Here is a 21150-nt window from a genome sequence, read left to right as displayed (position 1 = left end):
ACCATGGTTGATAATGGTTGACCATGATTGATATTTTAAACCTAAGGGAATAATAAACCCAATGGATTTATATTATAAACCCAAAGGAATAATAAGCCAAAGGGATTAATACTAAAACCCCAAGGGAATAATATTGAACCCAAGGGACTAATATTATAAACCCAAAGTATAAAAGCCTTAGGATAAATATTAAAACTACGAAAATAAACATGTTTGAGCATGGTTGATTTTTGTATTGAGACAATCCTTGTCACAATGCTAGATTAGACCATGGTTGAGCATGGTTAAACATGTTGATTATGGTTAACCACTTCTCAACAATATTAAACCATAGGAATATAAACCCTTAGATCAATAAACCCAAGGGATTGATATTATAAACCCAAGGGAATAATAAACCTAAGAGATAACAATTATAAACCCAAGGAATAAAAATCCTAACATCTATATTATAAACCCTAAAATAAACATAGTTGACCATGGTTGATTTCCATATAGAGATAATCCTTGTCACAATGCAACGTTCAATTGACCATGGTTAACCATGGTTGAGCATGATTGATTGTCATATTGAGACAATCTTTGTCAGAACACAACATTAGACCATGGTTGACCATGGTTGATTTCCATATCCAGCCTCGTTTGACCATGGTTGAAGATGGTTGGTTATGATTGACAATGGTTGACAATGATTAATATTATAAACCCAATGAATTGATATTATAAACCCAAGGGAATAATAAACCTAAGAAATTAATACTAAAATCCAAAGGGATTATGAACCCAAGGGACTAATATTATAAACCCAACGTATATAAACCCTACAATAAATATTATGAACACTAAAATAAATATGATTGACCATTGTTGATTTTCAGATTGAGACAATCCTTATCACAATTCCATGTTGGACCATGGTTGACCAGGGAATAATAAACCCAAGGGATTGATATTATAAACCCAAAGGAACAATAAAACCAAGGGATTAATACTAAAACCCAAAGGGATTATGAACCCAAGGGAATAATATTACACCCAAGGGACTAATATTATAAACCCAAGGTATAAAAACCCTAAGATAAATATTAAAAATACTTAAATAAGCATGGTTGAGCACGATCGATTTTCATATTGAGACAATCCTTGTCACAATGCGACATTGGACCATGGTTGAACATGGTTGATTATGGTTGACCATTGTTGAATAATATTAAACCCTAGGAATATGAACCCTTACATCATTAAACCGAAGGGATTGATATTATAAACACAAAGGAATAATAAACCTAAGGGTAAAAATTATAAACCCAAGGTATATAAACCCTAACAAGAATATTATAAAACCTATAATAAACATGGTTGACCATGGTTGATTTCCATATAGAGACAATCCTTGTCACAATGAAACATTGGACCATGGTTAACCATGGTTGACCATGATTGATTTTCATATCGAGACATTCTTTGTCACAACACAACATTGGCCCATGGTTGGCTATTACTGACCATGGTTTACCATAATTAATGTTATAAACCGAATGGATTGATATTATAAATCCAAGGGAATAACAAAACTAAGGGATTAATACTTAAACCCCAAGGGAATAAGATTAAACCCAAGGGACTAATATTATAAACCCACGGTATATAAACCCTAAAATAAATATTATAAAAACTAATAACATGATTGACCATGGTTCATTTTCATATTGAGACAATCCTTATCACAATGCCATGTTGGACCATGGTTGACCATGGTTAATTTTCATATCGAGACAATCTTTGTCACAATGCGACATTGGACCATGGTTCATCATTGGGATTAATACTAAAAACCCAAGATTGACCATGGTTAACCATGTTTGATTGTATGAAACATGGTTGATGATGATTGTCCATGATTTTTATATGGAGACAATTTTTTTCACAATGCGACATCCCACCATGGTTAACCATTGTTGACCATGGTTGATATTATAAACCCAAGTTAATATTAAACCCAAGGGATTGATATTATGAACCCAAGGGATTAATACTAAAACCCCATGATTGACCATGGTTGATAATGGTTGACCATGATTGATATTATAAACCCAAGGGATTTATATTATAAACCCAAAGGAATAATAAACTGAACGGATTAATACTAAAACCCCAAGGGATTATGAACCCAAGGTAATAACATTTAACCCAAGGGACTAATATTATAAACCCCAAGGTATAAAAGCCTTAAGATAAATATTAAAACTATGAAAATAAATATGGTTGAGCATGGTTGATTTTGGTATTGGGACAATCCTTGTCAAAATGTTAGATTAGACCATGGTTGAGCATGGTTGAACATGGTTGATTATGGTTAATCATTGCTCAATAATATTAAACCCTAGGAATATGAACCCTTAGATCAATAAAATTAAGGGATTGATATTATACACCCAAGGGAATAATAAACCTAAGAGATAACAATTATAAACCCAAGGAATAAAAACCCTAACATCTATATTATAAACCCTGAAATAAACATGGTTGACCATGGGTGATTTCCATATAGAGACAATCCTTGTCACAATACAAAGTTGGACCATGTTTAACCATGGTTGAGCATGATTGATTGTCATATCGAGACAATCTTTGTCAGAACGCAATGTTAGACCATGGTTGACCATGCTTATTTTCAATACCCAGCTTCGTTTGACCATGGTTGAAAATGGTTGGTTATGATTGACCATGATTGACAATGATTAATATTATAAACCCAAAGAATTGATATTATAAACCCAAGGGAATAATAAACCCAAGGAATTAATACTAAAATCTCAAGGGATTATGAACCCAAGGGAATAGTATTAAACCCAAGGGACTAATATTATAAACCCAACATACATAAACCCTATGATAAATATTATAAACACTAAAATAAATATGATTGACCATTGTTGATTTTTATATTAAGACAATCCTTATCACAATTCCATGTTGGACCATGGTTGACTGGGGAATAATAAACCCAAGGGATTGATATTATAAACCCAAAGGAACAATAAAACCAAGGGATTAATACTAAAACCCAAAGGGATTATGAACCCAAGGGAATAATATTACACCCAAGGGACTAATATTATAAACTCAAGGTATAAAAACCCTAAGATAAATATTAAAAATACTTAAATAAACATGGTTGAGCACGCATGATTTTCATATTGAGACAATCCATGTCACAATGCGACATTGGACCATGGTTGAACATGGTTGATTATGGTTGACCATTTTTGAATAATATTAAATCCTAGGAATATGAACCCTTACATCAATAAACCCAAGGGATTGATATTATAAACCCAAGGGATTAATAAACCTAAGGGATAAAAATTATAAACCCAAAGTATATAAACCCTAACGTGAATACTATAAAACATAAAATAAACATGGTTGACCATGGTTGATTTTTATATAGATACAATCCTTGTCACAATGAAACGTTCGACCATGGTTAACCATGGTTGACCATGATTGATTTTTATATCAAGATAATCTTTGTCACAACACAACGTTGGACCATGGTTGAACATGGTTGGCTATGATTGACCATGGTTTACCATGATTAATGTTATAAACCCAATGGATTTATATTATAAACCCAAGGGAATTAAAAACCGAAGGGATTAATACTAAAACCCCAAGGGAATAATATTAAACCCAAGGAACTAAAATTATAAACCCAAGGTATAAAAATCTTTATATAAATATTAAAAATACTAAAATAAATGGTTGGCAATTATTAATATTATAAACCCAATAGATTGATAATATAAACCCAAGGGAACAATAAACCCAAGGGATTAATACTAAAACCCCAAGCAATTATGAACCCAAGGGAATAATACTAAACCCAAGGGATTAATATTATAAACCCAATGTATATAAACCCTAAGATAAATACTATCAAAACTAAAATAAACATGATTGACCATCATTGATTTTCATATTGAGACAATCCTCATCACAATTCCATGTTTGACAATGGTTGGCCATGGTTGACATCATAATAAACCATGATTAACCGCAGAATAATAAACCCAAGGGATTGATATTATAAACCCAAAGAAATAATAAACCGAAGGGATTAATACTAAAACCACAAGGGATTATAATATTAAGCATAAAATCTATTCATCATTAATTAGCAAAACTAATATTAATTACTTATTAATATTAATTATAAAACCTTTTAATATTAATATTAATTATTAATAAATATAATTATTAATAAACATAATATTTTTTAATTATTAATATAAATAATAAAACTTTTAATTAGCTAAGGGTACTAAATTAATAAACAAATTATTAATACAATCTAATACTCATTATTATATAAATTATAATGTCTATTAATATTAATATTAAGTGTGGTATTAACCAACTAAATATTAAAAACTATCAAAACTAATATTAATTAATTATTAATAATTATTAGTATTAATAAATTTAATTATCAATAAACATAATATTGATTAATTATTAATATTGATAATAAAATTATTTAATTGCTTAACTTTATTTTATTAATACATCCTAAAATTAATTAATTATTGATATGAATTATAACTTCTATTAATATTAATATTAAGTATAAGATGTATTAATCACTAAACTTATTATTAATTATCAAAAGTAATATTAATTAATTATTAATATTAATTAGAAAACCTTTTAATATTAATATTAGTTATTAATAAATATTGATATTGATAAATCTAATTATTAATAAACATAATATTAATTAATTATTAATATAAATAATATAACTTTTTAATCACCTAATGGTACTCTATTAATAAACAAATTATTAATGGTTGTTAATATTGATCCCAAGAAGGAAAAGGAGCTCTGGCGATCACGGCTAGGGTTCGGCTGCGTGCTCAGACGGCACAGACTGCTCGGTGCAGATAACCAACAAGGACCTGACGACCTGAGCAGGCTTTTCAAAACAAAGGAGGAAAAAGGCGCAGGACACATGGGCGACCCCCAGGGGGGGGCTTCTGCAACCTCCCCCAGCGTACATGTAGTACAGCAACACAATGAAAGATCAATCCGATTTGGATCAATCCATGAGAACGTCATCAATCCAGAAATCTTGTGCCAGAATGAACGCAAAGGGAAAAGAGAATCTGAAAGATAAGGTAAATGGAGAGAATGTGAAGCCAACCCCAACAGAGGGTACTCAGAAGGTCTCTTCAACCACATGCAAACCAATAGCCACAGATCGACCCAGAATCGAACTGCCGGGGGAAATAATAGAAGCACGAATCCAATACATGACGGACCATGCACTCATTGGGAAGTTCATAGGGTTTTGGCCGACGGAGAAAGCCCTCTACAGTTGGATTGCAGCGAAGTGGAAACCTAAGGGAGATGTGACTCTGCAGTTAGGCCCAAAAGGATTCTTCACAGCAATCTTTTTCTGCCTAGAAGACAAATACAGAATCCTGGTTGAGGGTCCTTATTTATTCAACTCTGCGGGCCTATACCTGAGGGATTGGGGTCCCAGATTCAACCCAGATCAGGAGGATCTTACATGGGCACCAGTCTGGATAAGACTTTATGGATTACCAGATGAATATTGGGATGAGAACATTCTGAAAAACATAGGAAATGGCTTAGGGGAATATATAAGGACTGCTGAAGAAACGAAACTCCGAAGATTCACATCCTACGCCCGCTTATGCGTCTTCATGCGCCTGGACAAAGCCCTGCCGGAATCGGTAAGTCTCTCTCACCGTGATTATGAGTGGATCCAGCCTTTAGACTATGAACATGTTCCGTTTCGCTGCCGTAAATGCCATGCCATAGGGCATCTATTTAGAGATTGCCCCCTGAATGTTCAAGATAAAGCCCCTTCACCCTCTGATTCGCAGCCCAATGATGGCTTCACCAAAGCCCCAACTCGCAAGAGAGCGCATAAAAAACCACCCACAGGGAAGAAACCCAAATCGAATACCAGCCCTGACCATGCAGTCAGGAACAGCTTTGGTATCCTGGCTAATATCTCGGACGAGCACATTACCTCCCCTCCTCCAAGTTCTGACCACCCCTCTTCCTCTTCACAGCTACCTCCCGAGGCCCACCCATCCAAAACCCATCCCTCTAAAGATCCCCCAACCCTCATTGTGGAGAGCAAAGAGAAGCAACAGGACAAAGATAACGAAATGGAGGTTGACGGATCCTCAAGCCCCGCCCAGGATCCAGGTATTCCCACGGAAGAAGACAATCAGGTGCAACAAATGGAGGAAGAGTCGGAAAGTATAGATCTATATGGTTTAGACATACTTGAACTAGAAGCAGCATGTAAGAGAAAAGCATATGAAAGTGTCCCAGAACTACAGCTGGACAAACTGGAAATGGTCATTTCCAGGGCCTATTATCAAAATCAGCTTGGCATTCAGCCAGGCAGTCACTGGGATCTTAGCCAAACCCCAAAAGATTCCAAAAAAAGGGGAAGAAGAACAGACCTCCAAAGAACAATCGCGCTCGGAAAGATTCTGGTAGACTCCGGTAAGTATGCTAAGCTTACGAAGTACTACAAGCCCTCCCCCAATAGTGAATCATGAAGCTCATTTCATGGAACCTCAGGGGGCTCAACGGCCCAGGAAAACTCAGAATGCTTAAAAATATGATAAAAATGGAAAAGCCACAAATTTGTTTTTTCCAAGAAACAAAATGTAATAGCACAACTTTAGAAAGAATCTTCTCCAAAGCATGGCCAGGATGTCAATCAGTTGCTGTAGATGCATCGGGCGCTTCAGGGGGATTAGCCATTGCATGGAACTCTCAAGCACTCACTCTGTCGGACTTCCATGCTTCACACAATCTCATACAGGCTACCTTCCACATAGTCGGCACAAATATTCATGGGAATCTCTCGAATGTTTACTTCCCTCAGGAAGCAAAGGAAAAGATTGCTCTCCTCCACACCTTAGAAGTCCTCAACGCCAATCGCAGGCACCCTCTGTGGATTGCGGGAGGGGACTATAATATGATCACAAAATTAGAGGAGAAGATTGGTGGCAGAAACAAGCTGGAGCAGGAAAACACCTACTTCAAAAACTTTATTCAGAATGCATCCTTGATAGACTTACAGTTTTGCAATGGTACTTTTACGTGGAGTAATCGCAGAGCAGGCCCTCATCAAATAGCCTCCAAGCTGGATCGCTTTCTCATATCAGATAACTCGATCCACTTAGGGGGGGATTTCTCGGCGGCTATTCTACCTCACTCTGGCTCTGATCACTGGCCGATTGCCCTTCAATGGCAACGTCCAGGCAATAAAACGCGAAGACCCTTCCATTTTGAGGAGTTTTGGTTCACTCATCCCTCTCTCAGAGACTTCGTCAACTCCACATGGACCTCCTTCCGCCCTCTAGATGGCTCCAAAATGTTTCAGTTTCAACAGAAACTCAAACATCTAAAGCTCTGCCTCAAGAGATGGAACCGAGAGACCTTTGGAAACATATTCAAGGAGCAAAATGATCTTCAAAAAGCACTGGAGGAACTGCAAAGAGAAATAAGTACATGCGGGCATACCGAGAGAACCCTCGAACAGGAACAACGCATCCACAATCAGCTAGAAGAAAGAAGAAAGCAGGAGGAGATATACTGGAAACAGAAATCAAGAATCAGATGGCTCAAAGAGGGAGAAAGAAATACAAAATTTTTCCACAGAACAACAGTGCAACGCAGAATGGGCAACAATATCCCTTACATTCAAAAACCAGGAGGAGAAAAGCTGGAGCAACATGAGGAAATCGAGAAGACACTCCTCGAACACTTCAAGCAGGTCCACCAAGAACCTGACATCAACAGACATCCGGCAATTGAAAGAATTACCTGCAATATACCAAAATTAATCACAGAGGAGCATAATGAACTCCTCCTAAGCCCAATTCAAATGCAGGAAGTAGACAATGCAATGACTCAGCTTAAAGATGGAAAAGCTCCCGGCCCAGATGGTTTTACCACTACCTTCTTTCACAGGTTCTGGGACTTGATAAAGCTGGAAGTCTGGGAGGTGGTGGAGGAGTCGAGAGTTGCTCATTGGCTGCTTCCCTCGCTCAACACCACCTTCATTGCCCTGATTCCAAAAGAAGAGGATGCGCTCAAACCAGACAAATTCCGGCCCATAGCACTATGCAATGTTATATACAAGGTCATCTCTAAAGTCATCGCAAACAGGCTAAAGCCCCTCCTGCCAATGCTCATCTCGCCGGAACAATCAGGTTATGTGGAAGGAAGACAGATTTTAGACGGAATCATCCACACACATGAGATTGCACATACTCTCAAGCATTCAAAGCAGGCAGGTATGCTCCTTAAACTGGATCTTTCCAAGGCTTTTGACAAACTTAGTTGGAATTATATTCAGCAAATGTTATCTGCTTTTGGATTCAGCCCCACTTGGGTTCGCTGGGTTATGAGCCTTATCTCCTCTTCTAGCTTCTCCATCCTAGTAAATGGGATCCCCTCTCGCCCTTTCTACCCCTCCCGAGGTATCAGACAAGGTGACCCACTCTCCCCCTTCCTCTTTGTTTTGATGGCTGAGGGACTAGGACGTCACATTAAGAATGCCCTCCACATGCACCAGCTTAAGGGTATCTCCATTCACCACCTGCCAGCTACCTCCCATCAGCAATTTGTTGATGACACGATGCTGTTTGGGTACCCGTCTGTTCAAGAAGCCTCTATTTTCAAAGCAGTGCTCACTGATTTTTCAGAAGCCTCAGGGACCGGTATCAACTGCTCCAAATCGTAGATTTTCTTCTTCAACACTCCCCCAGTAGTCAAGTCGGCCATAGTCCGTATCCTGGGATTCCCCATGGCCACCCTCCCCTCTAAGTATCTTGGAGCTCCCCTCACTACCTCAGCCATCACTCACTCCTCTTGGCGCAATTTAATTGAAAAACTTGAATCTCGGCTCAATCAATGGACTCACAGAACCTTGAACCTTGTCAGCCGGGCGGTTCTTATTAAAGCCATCCTTCAAGCTATGCCGCTGTACCTTTTTTCCATCCTGGCAGCGCCAAAATGGGTCCTAAAAAGACTAAGGAAAATTCAGAGAAATTTCCTTTGGGGGACCAATGCAACCAATCGCAAGTGGGCTCTGGTAAAATGGAGCACAGTTTGCAAGCCAAAGGCAAAAGGAGGAATTGGACTAAGGGATCTGGAGCACAGCAATGCCATCATGGGAGCCAAGATCTGGTGGCAATGGCTCACCAATGCAGGCAAGCCGTGGGTCACTTTATGGACAGCAAAATATGCAAACCAGCGACCCCAGGAAGAGCTTATTAGATTGGAACCCAGTAACAAAGGTTCGTTAATATGGAATGCTGCCAAGGAACATTATAAGATGATCCAGCAGCACAGTTTCTGGGAGGTAAGAAATGGCAATAATGCTAGATTCTGGACGGATGCATGGAATCAAATGCCCACCCTCAGCAATGCTCTGAACCAGCCTCTACATCATATGGAGGAGGAAACACAGCAGGTCAAAATCAGGCACTTTTGGACCCAGGAAGCGGAGAAAGGATTCCGAACCTGGAAACCAGGCAACCAAATCCTCACAAATGATAACCGCCAGACATCCACAGCTTTGGAAACGAAGCTCAGCAAAAGAAAAATCAGATGTGACGAAAGGGAAGATATCCTAAGATGGGGATATCTACCAAAAGGAGCGTTCACCACGTCTGAAGCATATAAAATTATTTGCAATGACTCTGCACCTCAGGACCCGATCTGGAGCCAAATATGGAACTCAGGCTCGTGGCCCAAGATCTGTCATTTTCTCTGGTTGGTAGGGCATCAGAGAATCCTAACTTGGGACAAGCTCCGAAGAAGAAATTTCCACGGACCCTCCATCTGCTTTAACTGCTGTGCCCATGAGGAAACGCTCCAACACTTGTTGGACTCTTGTCCTCTTGCCAACCAACTATGGGAGAAAGCAAGCTTTCGATGCCAAAAGAGATGCAGACTTGAAATTGAAATTACGAATTCCATACGACAGTGGCAAAAGGACCCGTATAAGAGCAACATCCTCAATCATCTTTGGCGATTGATTCCTGGGCTAATCCTATGGAGTATATGGAAGGAGCAAAACAAACGCATTTTCAAAAATCAACGCTCTTCTATGGACACAATCTGGCATATGCTTTGCAAAAATATCCAAGAAACTCTGATGTTAAGACCCTGGAAGAAGGAGGATTGGCCTACTCTAGCCAATGAGAAAGCTATCATGGACAACTAGCAGATCAGATGCACCAACAGCACGCACCAGCAGAACCCCCCTGCAGACAACAAGGACAAACAAGTTGAATGGAAGCCTCCGCCAAAGCACACTTTCAAACTCAACTTTGATGGAGCCTCAAAGGGGAATCCTGGGTTAGCAGGCTTTGGGGGAATAATCAGGAATCATGAAGGGACTCCCATGACACTCTACTATGGAAGCATTGGTTGGGACACTAACAACTCAGCTGAATTGGAAGGGTTATGGCAGGGTCTCCAGCTTGCGGGGGAGCTCAACCTCTATCCTCTGGAGGTTGAAGGATACTCCCAAATCCTCATCAATATGGCAAAAAAAATCCTAAACGGATCACAAGCCAAAAAAGTAGCAACCAGCTGGAGGTTAGAGGCACGTTTGGAGGCAATAGAACAGAAGCTTCACAGCAACAGAGCTATCACCTTTACTCATACAAAGCGGGAGGGCAATAAGATAGCGGACTTCATGGCCAATGTTGGAGTGGGAGGTAATCACTCTTTAATTACAGGACAACTGAATGCTATATTACCGAATGAGGAAGCCCAAGAATGCTCTCGACTGGTCCAAAAGGAGGAAACTCCCCCGGATGCGGGTGTTTAAGGCGATGGGACGGGAGTTGGAGGCTGGCCACATGCCGTCCCTCAGGCATCACGTGGCACTCCATGCGCGCGGACGGATAGATCATACCAGGTTTAAGACGAAGGGACCTGGGACGGCAGCAGTTAATGCCCGGAGAGTGCACTCGATCCAGAGCAACGCTGCAGTAATGGCAGATGGGATCCCGAGCAGGGTAGGTGACGATGAAGAGCATAAATCTGGTCTGGAGCAGGGAATGTGGGTCGTGTTGCATTCGGCTGGCCTCTCTGTCGTCGAAGCGGTCCCTTCTCAGACGGTTGGGTCCATTACGAGGCTGGTTCTGGTAATTGACAGTCTGGTTCACTTGGCAGTTAGCAGGGAGTCTCATCCCACTATGGTGAGACCCAGACAGAGGATGCTGAGCCGTCGAGGTTCTTCAAGAGGAGGGGGTTCGCGCAGACCTGAGAGGGATGATGCGGGGCATTGCTGCCACTGTAATCTGGCAAGCTCCATTGGAGCCATTCCCCTGCACTCAGGCCATCATATGGATGTCGGGGCTTCTAGCTCGGCCACCTTGCCAGCTTTTGGCTCCACCATCTTCAATTTCACCAGCTCTACGGCAAACCCAAGAATCAGTGCGCATGTTTCCATTCTGTTCATTGAGAATCCTCCTGAGGCGGATGACCCCATAGAAGCTCGGGAGCAAGGGATGCAGGACTACCCTGGGGAAGCAGAGCAGGCTCCGACAGCTGAGTTGGAGCAGGAAGAAAAGGGCCGGGCCACCGTCGAGGAAAAATCCAAGCATTCCCAGAATGCTCCAAACGCGGCTATTGGGGAAGCGGAAGCGACCCCTCCTACTGAAGCTGAGCCGGATTACTACGGCTGGTGCCCAATTGTGGAAGAGCAACCGGATGAGCCGAATGAATAATCACGTCGGCGCTCATGCTCCACCAGGTCGCTCCAGGTCCAGTCACCGTTTCCTGGTTTGTTGTCGGTTCAGTCAATGCTTTTTTTTTGGGATGTCAAAGATGTTGAGTTTTTTTTTTTGTGTTAATGATGAGAGCACTTACTGTTTCCCCTGCGCGGGATGACTTGATCAGCTCCTTTTTGTCTTAGGCCCCTGCGAGGGCCACCGTCTTTGGGCAGTCTTGGATTTTCAGTTTACCACCCCTGTGAAGGCTTGCTATGGGGGACTATGTCTTGGTTTCTGTCAGTCTTAGTTTTTGTCTCTGTCTAGTGCCCTTTGAGGGCAAGAGCATACTGGTTTCACCTGTTGTAATTTTGCACTCTGTACATATTTAATAGATTAGCCTTTTTACCGAGAAAAAAAAATAAACAAATTATTAATATTAATATTAAGCATAAAATCTATTAATCGTTTAGTGATTAACAAAATTAATATTAATTAATTATAAGATGTTTTAATATTAATATTAAATATTAATAAATATTAGAAAAGCCTAAGATCTAACAATAAATATTGATATTAATAAATCTAATTATTAATAAGCATAATATTCCTCCATTATTAATATAAATAATTAAACTTTTAATCACCTAAAGGTACTATATTAATAAACAAACTATTAATACAATCTAATATTCATTATTGATATAAATTATAATGTTTATTAATATTAATATTAAGTATAAGATTTATTAATTACTAAATTTATTATTATCAATATTAAGTGTAATAAATAAAATAATTATTAAAATTTAATATCAATTAATTATTAATATGACCTATTAATAGCTTAATAAAAATTATTGGTCGCATTACTAATATTTAATTTGATACCTATTTTCACTCTACACTCAGATCCCTACCTATAATATTTGGTAAATGTTAGGTTGGTAAATGTTGTATCTTTAATATTATTTGTTGTTAACAAGAAGCTCTTGAATGACATGGAAAATGCCTCATTTATGTTGCTTGGTTGGTGATTTACTACAACAAAAACTCAAAAAGATAAGCAAAGCTATATCGGGCCACGTTTTAGAGCTTTCTGTTTTCTAAAGATGAAGTCATTACTTATTCTAGGTGTAAACTTTGTCCTTAACTAATTCATTGAAATACACATTCATCCTATCGAACCACAAGCTTTCGAGGTGTTGAATACAACTTTAACATTAAACTAATAATAATAATTGTGTGCTTTGAATCTTATGCTGGTCACTCTCATTGTTTCTAAAAAATGTTTAGGAGACAGAGGACTTGTTTACATTTGTTTAAAAATGTAAACATGTGAGATCATGCAACTATCCGGAAGCAAGGTAATTTTGAATGATGTCCCTTTATGGTGCATTTCAGGAAGCACTCTAATCCTTGCAATATAGATAAATCCACTCGCCATGAATCCCTTTATCCATTATAAATGTCTGGTATGTTTTCCTATTAACAATGCTAACAAATGCAGTTCATGCTAATATGACCAATGCAAATAAGAAATTGAAGAAAAATTCTTTGAATACAGGAAAATTGATCCTAGTAGTATTCCAAAATCCCCAATCTCCTCAACAAATGCAGTTCATGCTAATATGACCAACGCAGATAAGAAATTGAAGAAAAATGCTTTGAATACAGGGAAAATTGATCCCAACAGTGTTCCAAAATCCCCAATCTCCTCAAGAAGCTCATGTGCAAGAAAAAATAGTGTCCACGACCAGCCACCAAACATATCCTTGAAGTAGGAATGCAATTCCTAGAGCCAATATTCCATCTGTAAAATTATGCACTCCATCTGAAAAGAGATTCAAATAACCAGAGTATATACCATTGTGGAGCATGTAAAAGTTGGTCTGCTTCTCCCTACATACATTGACCCAATTGCCAATTAAATAAATCACACCAAAAAAAATGTAATAGCAATCCATAGAAAAAAACTCAAACTCGTTGCTAAATACCATGCCAGGGATGATAACTACGATTAGAAATTCAATCTAAAAAACCACATCAAATGTTTTTTTTTTTTTTTAATGTCAAAATATGTGGGCAATTTGATAAAAGATTTTTTGCATCTCTGGACAATGGTTAAACAACAAAGAAAATTAATATTAACAAATGTTTCTTTTCTACCACTCCAAAATAAAAGATATTAAAATATTTTTGTCTTGACTAAACCTACAGGTTAAGATACTTTGAACCTGAAAAGCTAATCCACATTTTTTCTATTTTTCTTCTAAATTTTACAAGATTTGAAATAGCTTTTCCAGGTTTGGAATTCAATGCCCGATTGCAACAAATTCCAATAATTTAACATTCCATTTAGTGGTGTTTATACAATTTTCCACTATATAAAACCTTGCATGTCGTTCCCGCTAGACCTCACAACTCTTGGTGGAAACATCCAAGGAACAAGACAGATGCAGGAACACAACTTGAAATTGTCATGCAATATGAGACTTCGCTTGAAACCCTAGGCCATTCTATGTTTTCAATCCACTCCCACATGCTCCAATCCATTTAGCACACATTTCAATTTTTGAATTCAGGGAGTGGATTTAACTTTGAAACCATATATGATTCTTTGTTTTCAATCTATTCCCAGTTGCTCCAGTCCATTTAGCACAGATTTGAATTTTTGAATTGACCGAGTCGATTTGGAGTATTTTGTTGCAAGAGTGTGTTAGTTTGACAACGAATTAGTAACTTTGGGTAAAATGTAACTAGACAGTTTTTACAGTTTTATACCGAAATATTAGTTATGTAATGACGGTCGATGATATAAAACTATCAAATGCCCATGAAATGTAGTGTGCGGAGATTCATTGTTGAATAACAAATTCCAATTCAGTTTCTTGTCTTGGTTATTCTGTTGAGTTTCTTGTTTTTCTTCATTATTTCACTTATTCGTACACAATTTTCCTAATTTCTTGCCCATGCCCATTCATCATCTTTTCTGCAAGCCAAGAGAAGCTAAACACCACCGCAGCTTCTCTATTGTAACTGCCTTTGTGAACATGTTTGCACAATTCTCTCACGTATGGACCTTTTGAAGAGCTACTTTTCCGCCATCGATCACATGTCTCAGAAAATGATACCTTACATCAATGTGCTTGGTTCTGCTGTGATAAGCAGGATTTGTAGCCAAGTGAATAGCGCTTTGACTGTCACAAAGTACATTCACTTTCTCTTGCATCCTTCCAATCTCATCGAGCAAACCCTTTAACCAGATTGCTTCTTTACTGGCATTTGAAGCAGTTATGTATTCAGCTTCGGTAGTGGACAACGCAACTGTTTCTTGAAGCTTTGACATCCAACTAATTGCTCCACCTGCAAGAGTAAAGACATAACCTGTAGTAGATCTTCTTTTGTCCAAATCACCTGCATAGTCAGCATCTACATATCCGCAAACTGATCCTTCACTACCATTAAAGACGATGCAATGGTCACTTGTGCCTTTTAGATATCGAAGCACCCATTTCACTCCTTGCCAATGTTCTTTACCTGGATTTGCCATGAATCTGCTGACAACTCCAACTGCATGTGAAATGTCAGGTCTTGTAGATACCATCGCATACATTAAGTTGCCTACAGCGTTTGCATATGGTACATGAGACATATACTGCTTTTCTTCATCAGCTCTAGGACTCAAAACTGAAGAAAGCTTAAAATGGGAAGCTAAAGGAACATTAACAGGTTTCACATTATTCATAGAGAACTTTTCAAGTACCTTCTCCACATGCTTCTGCTGTGACAACCAAAGCTTACCATTTTTCCTGTCTCTGTGTATCTCCATGCCCAAGATATGTTTTTCTGCTCCAAGATCCTTCATATCGAACGTCCTAGAGAGTTGAGCCTTTAACCTGTTGATCTCTTCCATGCTTTTGCTTGCAATAAGCATATCGTCAACATACAAAGCTAAGATAATGAATATGCCATTGAAACTTTTGAAGTACACACAATGATCGTACTCACTTCTTATAAAGTTCTGGCTCACCATGAAGGAATCAAACTTCTTGTACCATTGTCTGGGAGACTGCCTCAGACCATACAATGATTTCCTGAGCTTGCAAACTAATCTTCTGCTGCGACCTCATACAAAAGCTTCTGGTTGTTCCATATATATCTTTTCGTTCAAATCACCATGTAGAAAAGTTGTTTTAACATCTAACTGTTCTAACTCAAGATTAAGCAACGCAATTAGTGCCAACACAGTACGTATAGAAACAAGTTTTACAACTGGAGAAAAAATCTCATGAAAGTCTATACCTTCAACCTGAGAATACCCTTTTGCTACCAGTCGCACCTTATACCTTTCGATACTTCCATCAACTTTCCTTTTCAGCTTGAAGACCCATTTACATCCAACAACACTTCTCCCTTCAGGAAGCTCTACTAGATCCCAGGTATTGTTCTTGGCTAAGGAGTCCATTTCTTCTTCCATAGCCATTTTCCATTTCTCGCTATCTGTATCATCTACTGCTTCCTGATAACAAGAAGGTTCCCCATCTTCAGTAATCAAAGCAAAAGATGAAGCAGAATCTTCATACCTTTTGGGAGTTTTCCTTTCCCTTGTAGACCTTCTCAGAGCGACTGGTTGCTGAATTGGTTCAGAAACTTGCACTGATTCAGAAGCTTCAACGGCTTCCTTTGTGTCTTCAACACCTTTTTCTCCAGAAGTCTCTCCTTCCTTTTGACTGTCACCGAAAGGTCTAGCCTCCAACTGAACTCGTTGATTCAGCGATACCTGTTCATGTTCAATTCTTTCAACATTTGATTTTAACAGAGAGGATTCATCAAATGTTACATCTCTGCTAATGACTATCTTCCGCAATGTAGGATCCCACAACCTATATCCTTTCACTGCATAGTCATACCCAACAAAGACATAACATTTCGACTTTGGATCTAATTTTGAACGCTGATTTTTCGGAATGAGAGAATAAGCATCACAGCGAAATATCCTCAAATGTGAATAATCACAAGACTGACCTGTCCAAACTTCTTCAGGAATTTTACAATCAATTGCTACTGAAGGTGATCTGTTAACTAAATAACAAGCAGTAGATACTGCTTTTGCCCACAACTCCTTTTGCAAGTTAGCATTGCTGATCATGCTTCTGGCTCTTTCCATAAGAGTCTGATTCATACGCTCAGCAACACCATTTTGCTGAGCAGTATAAACAGTAGTTTTGTGTCTCACAATTCCCTCATCCTTACAGTATTGTTCAAATTCAACAGAAGTGAACTCACCACCATTGTCAGTTCTTAGACATTTAATAGATTTGCCTGTTCTTTTCTCTACCATTACTTTAAATTGTTTAAAGACATTTAATACATCAGCTTTCCTTTTTAGCATATAGACCCAAACTTTACGAGAGTAATCATCAATCAACGTTAAAAAATACAATGCACCTCCATATGACACAACAGGGGAAGGCCCCCACAGATCAGAATGAATGTAGTCTAAAACATCTTTACTATTATGATTTCCAACTTTAAATCTCTGTTTACACTGTTTTCCATACACACAATGTTTACAGAAATCTAAATTCAAGGATTTCAGACCGGGAAGAGATTTACGTTTCATCAGTATATGAAGACCTTTCTCGCTCATATGACCCAAACACTGATGCCACAGACGAGTACCTGCTTCTTCCTTTTCTGACGCAACCGCTGCTTCACTGACCTGAGTACTTCCTTTTAACCTGTAAATATTTCCGACCTTTTCTGCCTTCATAACCACAAGGGCTCCTTTAAAGACTTTCAAGACGCCATCCTGACCTGTAAACTTATAACCATCTGAATCCAACACAAACAAAGAGATTAAATTTTTCTTCAAATCAGGTACATGTCTAACACTAGTTAATGTCTTAACTATGTTATCATACATCTTAATCCTGATATCTCCCATCCCAACAGTCTGACATGACACATTGTTACCCATAAACACAGAACTACCGTTTACATTTTCATATGAGGTAAACCAATTTCTATGTGGGCACATGTGATGCGAAGCACCAGAGTCTAACAGCCAGCTATCAAAACCCTAAGAGACATTACATTCAGGTGAAGTTTCATCTATCATACATAATTCTTCAGCAGATAAAACTTCGTCTATCATACTTGAATCGACCTGATTCGCTTCGTTCTTTGGGTTTTCGGATTCCTTTCGTTTCCAACAGTCCTTCTTCAAGTGTCCAACTTTACCGCAGTTCCAACATTTTGCCTTACACTTCTTTCCCTTCGATTTCGATCTGGAAGACCCCCTTGGTTTTTCTCCTCTTTCCTTTAAGCGTCCTCTAGCGACCATGGCTTCTGATGCAGCTGTTTCAGTGCTGGATTTCCTTCGTACTTCTTCAGACAGGAGAGCTCCCACGACTGATTCAAACTTCAAAGAATCAGCAGAGCTGACGCTGATTGAAGTTACGAAGTGATCCCATGATTTAGGCAGAGAACACAACAAGGTTATGGCTTTATCTTCTTCCTGTATTTTGACTTCCATATCTGTTAATTGACATATTAGTGTATTAAAAACATTCAAATGTTCTGCAACGTTTGAACCTTCTTTCATTCGAAGACTGTATAACTGTCGTTTCAGATAAATTCTGTTGGTTAATGATTTTGTCATATAGAGATTTTCAAGTTTTTCCCACAATCCTGACGCCGTAGTCTCTTCAACAATATTGAAGAGAACTTCATCCGCTAGGCATAACCGGATGGTACTGAGAGCTCGGGCATCCAAGTCCTCCCAGTCTGAAGTAGTCATGGTTGCAGGTTTCTTAGTTGCCCCATCCAATGCCTTGTGCAACCCTTGTTGCACAAGCAGATCCCTAACCTTCAGTTTCCAAAGAGAAAAATTGCTCTTTCCGGTGAATTTCTCCACCTCGAATTTTGCATTCGACATCTTGGCCATTGTCTAAGACTCTCAATCTTCAGTCTAGGGTTTTTTAAAAAAAATTCCAATGCCACCAAAGGAGCCAACAAAGGATTTCCAAGTTTTAACTCTCCCTACTTCAATTCTTTAAAAAATTTGCTGAATATTTTTCAGGGAAAAACCTTTGTTTTTTTTTTCAATTCAAAGAAAACCCTTTTTAAAAAAAAACTTCTTTTCTCCTTTGTTTTTTTTTCAATTCAAAGAAAACCCTTTTAAAAAAAACTTCTTTTCTCCTTTCCTTAAAAAAAAACTGTCTTCTTTTCCTCACTATCTCACATTCACCACTGTATTCAAAAAAAAATTCTGAAACAATTTATTTTTTTTTTAAATACCCGGATCCAGCACGCAGATCCTGTTGGCAGCAACTGGCAGCGAACAGCGACTGCAGACCACCCTTCCTCCACACAGGCGTTCTGGACTTCACGCAGCACGCAGGCAGACACCCTTCCTCCACGCAGGCAGTTTGGCAACGGAGGTAGTTCGACTGTTCACGCAGCACGCAGGCAAACCACCCACGCTCAGGCAGATCCAGCACGCAGATCGATAATACACAGAACAGCGCTTGCCTTTACGCAGAACGTTGGACACCGCAGCTTCTTCACACACGCAGACGAGGTTCCCTCCTCACGTAGGCAGATTCTGGATTTTTCCTGCAATCTTTATGCAAGCCAACCACTCTTCACGCAGGCTGATTGCCTTTTTCTTCAACGCGGGTTCTGGACTCTTCTTCACCCAGGCATGGTCTTCACGCCTTCACGCCCATTCACGCAGACAACATCAAACCGCTCTCACGCAGGCTGATTGCCTTTTCTTCAACGCGGGTTCTGGACTCTTATTCACGCAGGCAGGGTCTTCACGCCTTCACGCCCAATCACTCGGCCCTGTTAGGCTCTGATACCACTTGTTGTACGAATAAGTGAAATAATGAAGAAAAACAAGAAACTCAACAGAATAACCAAGACAAGAAACTGAATAAGAAACTGAATTGGAATTTGTTATTCAACAATGAATCTCCGCACACTACATTTCATGGGCATTTTATATCATCAACCGTCGTTACATAACTAATATTTCGGTATAAAACTATAAAAACTGTCTAGTTACATTTTACCCAAAGTTACTAATTCGTTGTCAAACTAACAGAGTGGAAGATAATGCCAACAGTAACACATTTCATCATTGAAAACCACCATAAGTGCATGGATTCCAAGTGTTTGTCCTTTCGTTATTGAATGAGGCCACTTTTCAAACTGGTTGCGAAATACCATGCCAAGGATGATAACTACGATTAGAAATTCAATCTAAAAAACCACATCAAATGATTTTGTTTATGTCGGAATATGTGGGCAATTTGATAAAATATTTTCTGCATCTCTAGACAAGGTTTAAACAACAAAGAAAATTAATATTAACAAATGTTTCTTTTGCACCACTCCAAAATAAAAGATATTAAAATATTTTTGTCTTGACTAAACCTACAGGTTAAGATACTTTGAACGTGAAAAGCTAATCCACATATTTTTTTTATTTTTCTTCTAAAATTTACAAGATTTGAAATAGCTTTTCCAGGTTTAGAATTCCATGCTCGATTGCAACAAATTCCAATAATTTGACATTCCATTTAGTGGTGTTTATATAATTTTCCTTAAAATATATATATATATATATATAACCACGCATGTCGTTCTCGCTGGACCTCGCAGCTCTTGTTGGAAACCTCCAAGGAACAAGACAGACGCATGAAGGCAGTTCGAAGTTGTCATGCAATATGAGATTTCGCTTGAAACCCTAGGCCATTCTATGTTGTCAATCAACTCCCACAAGCTCCCATCGATTTAGCACACATTTCAATTTTTGAATTCAGGAGTAGATTTAACTTTGAAACCATATATGATTCTCTGTTTTCAATCTATTCCCACCGGCTCTAGTCCATTTAGCACAGATTTGAATTTTTAAATTGAGCGAGTCGATTTGTAGTATTTTGTTTCAAGAGCGGAGGATAATGCCAATAGTAACGCATTTCATCATTGAATACCACAATAAGTGCATGGATTCCAAGTGTTTGTCCTTTCGTTATTGAATAAGGCCACCTTTCAAAAGCCATAGAAAGCGTTATATTGGAAAATTTTACATTATAAACTTCTTACGATAATGCAATGGACATGCGCCTATATTTCATAATTCAATGTGGTTTTTAACAAAGATCTAACAAAGATCGTTTTTAACAAACATGACACATTTCAAAATAAGTTCTGAAGGAATCTAATTTTTATTAATCATTATATGTGGCCAATAATTATATGTGGCCAAAAATTAATTTAAATATGGTTTAAACCGCTGATTTAAATATGCAAGGAAGTTATCAATTTCAATTTCATTCAT

The sequence above is a fragment of the Pinus tabuliformis genome, chromosome Q, assembly GCF_031772625.1.
Source record: "Pinus tabuliformis cultivar Carrire ecotype Pingquan chromosome Q, CPIR1, whole genome shotgun sequence".
NCBI lineage: Eukaryota > Viridiplantae > Streptophyta > Pinopsida > Pinales > Pinaceae > Pinus > Pinus tabuliformis.
Note: the sequence above shows the minus strand (reverse complement) of the source record.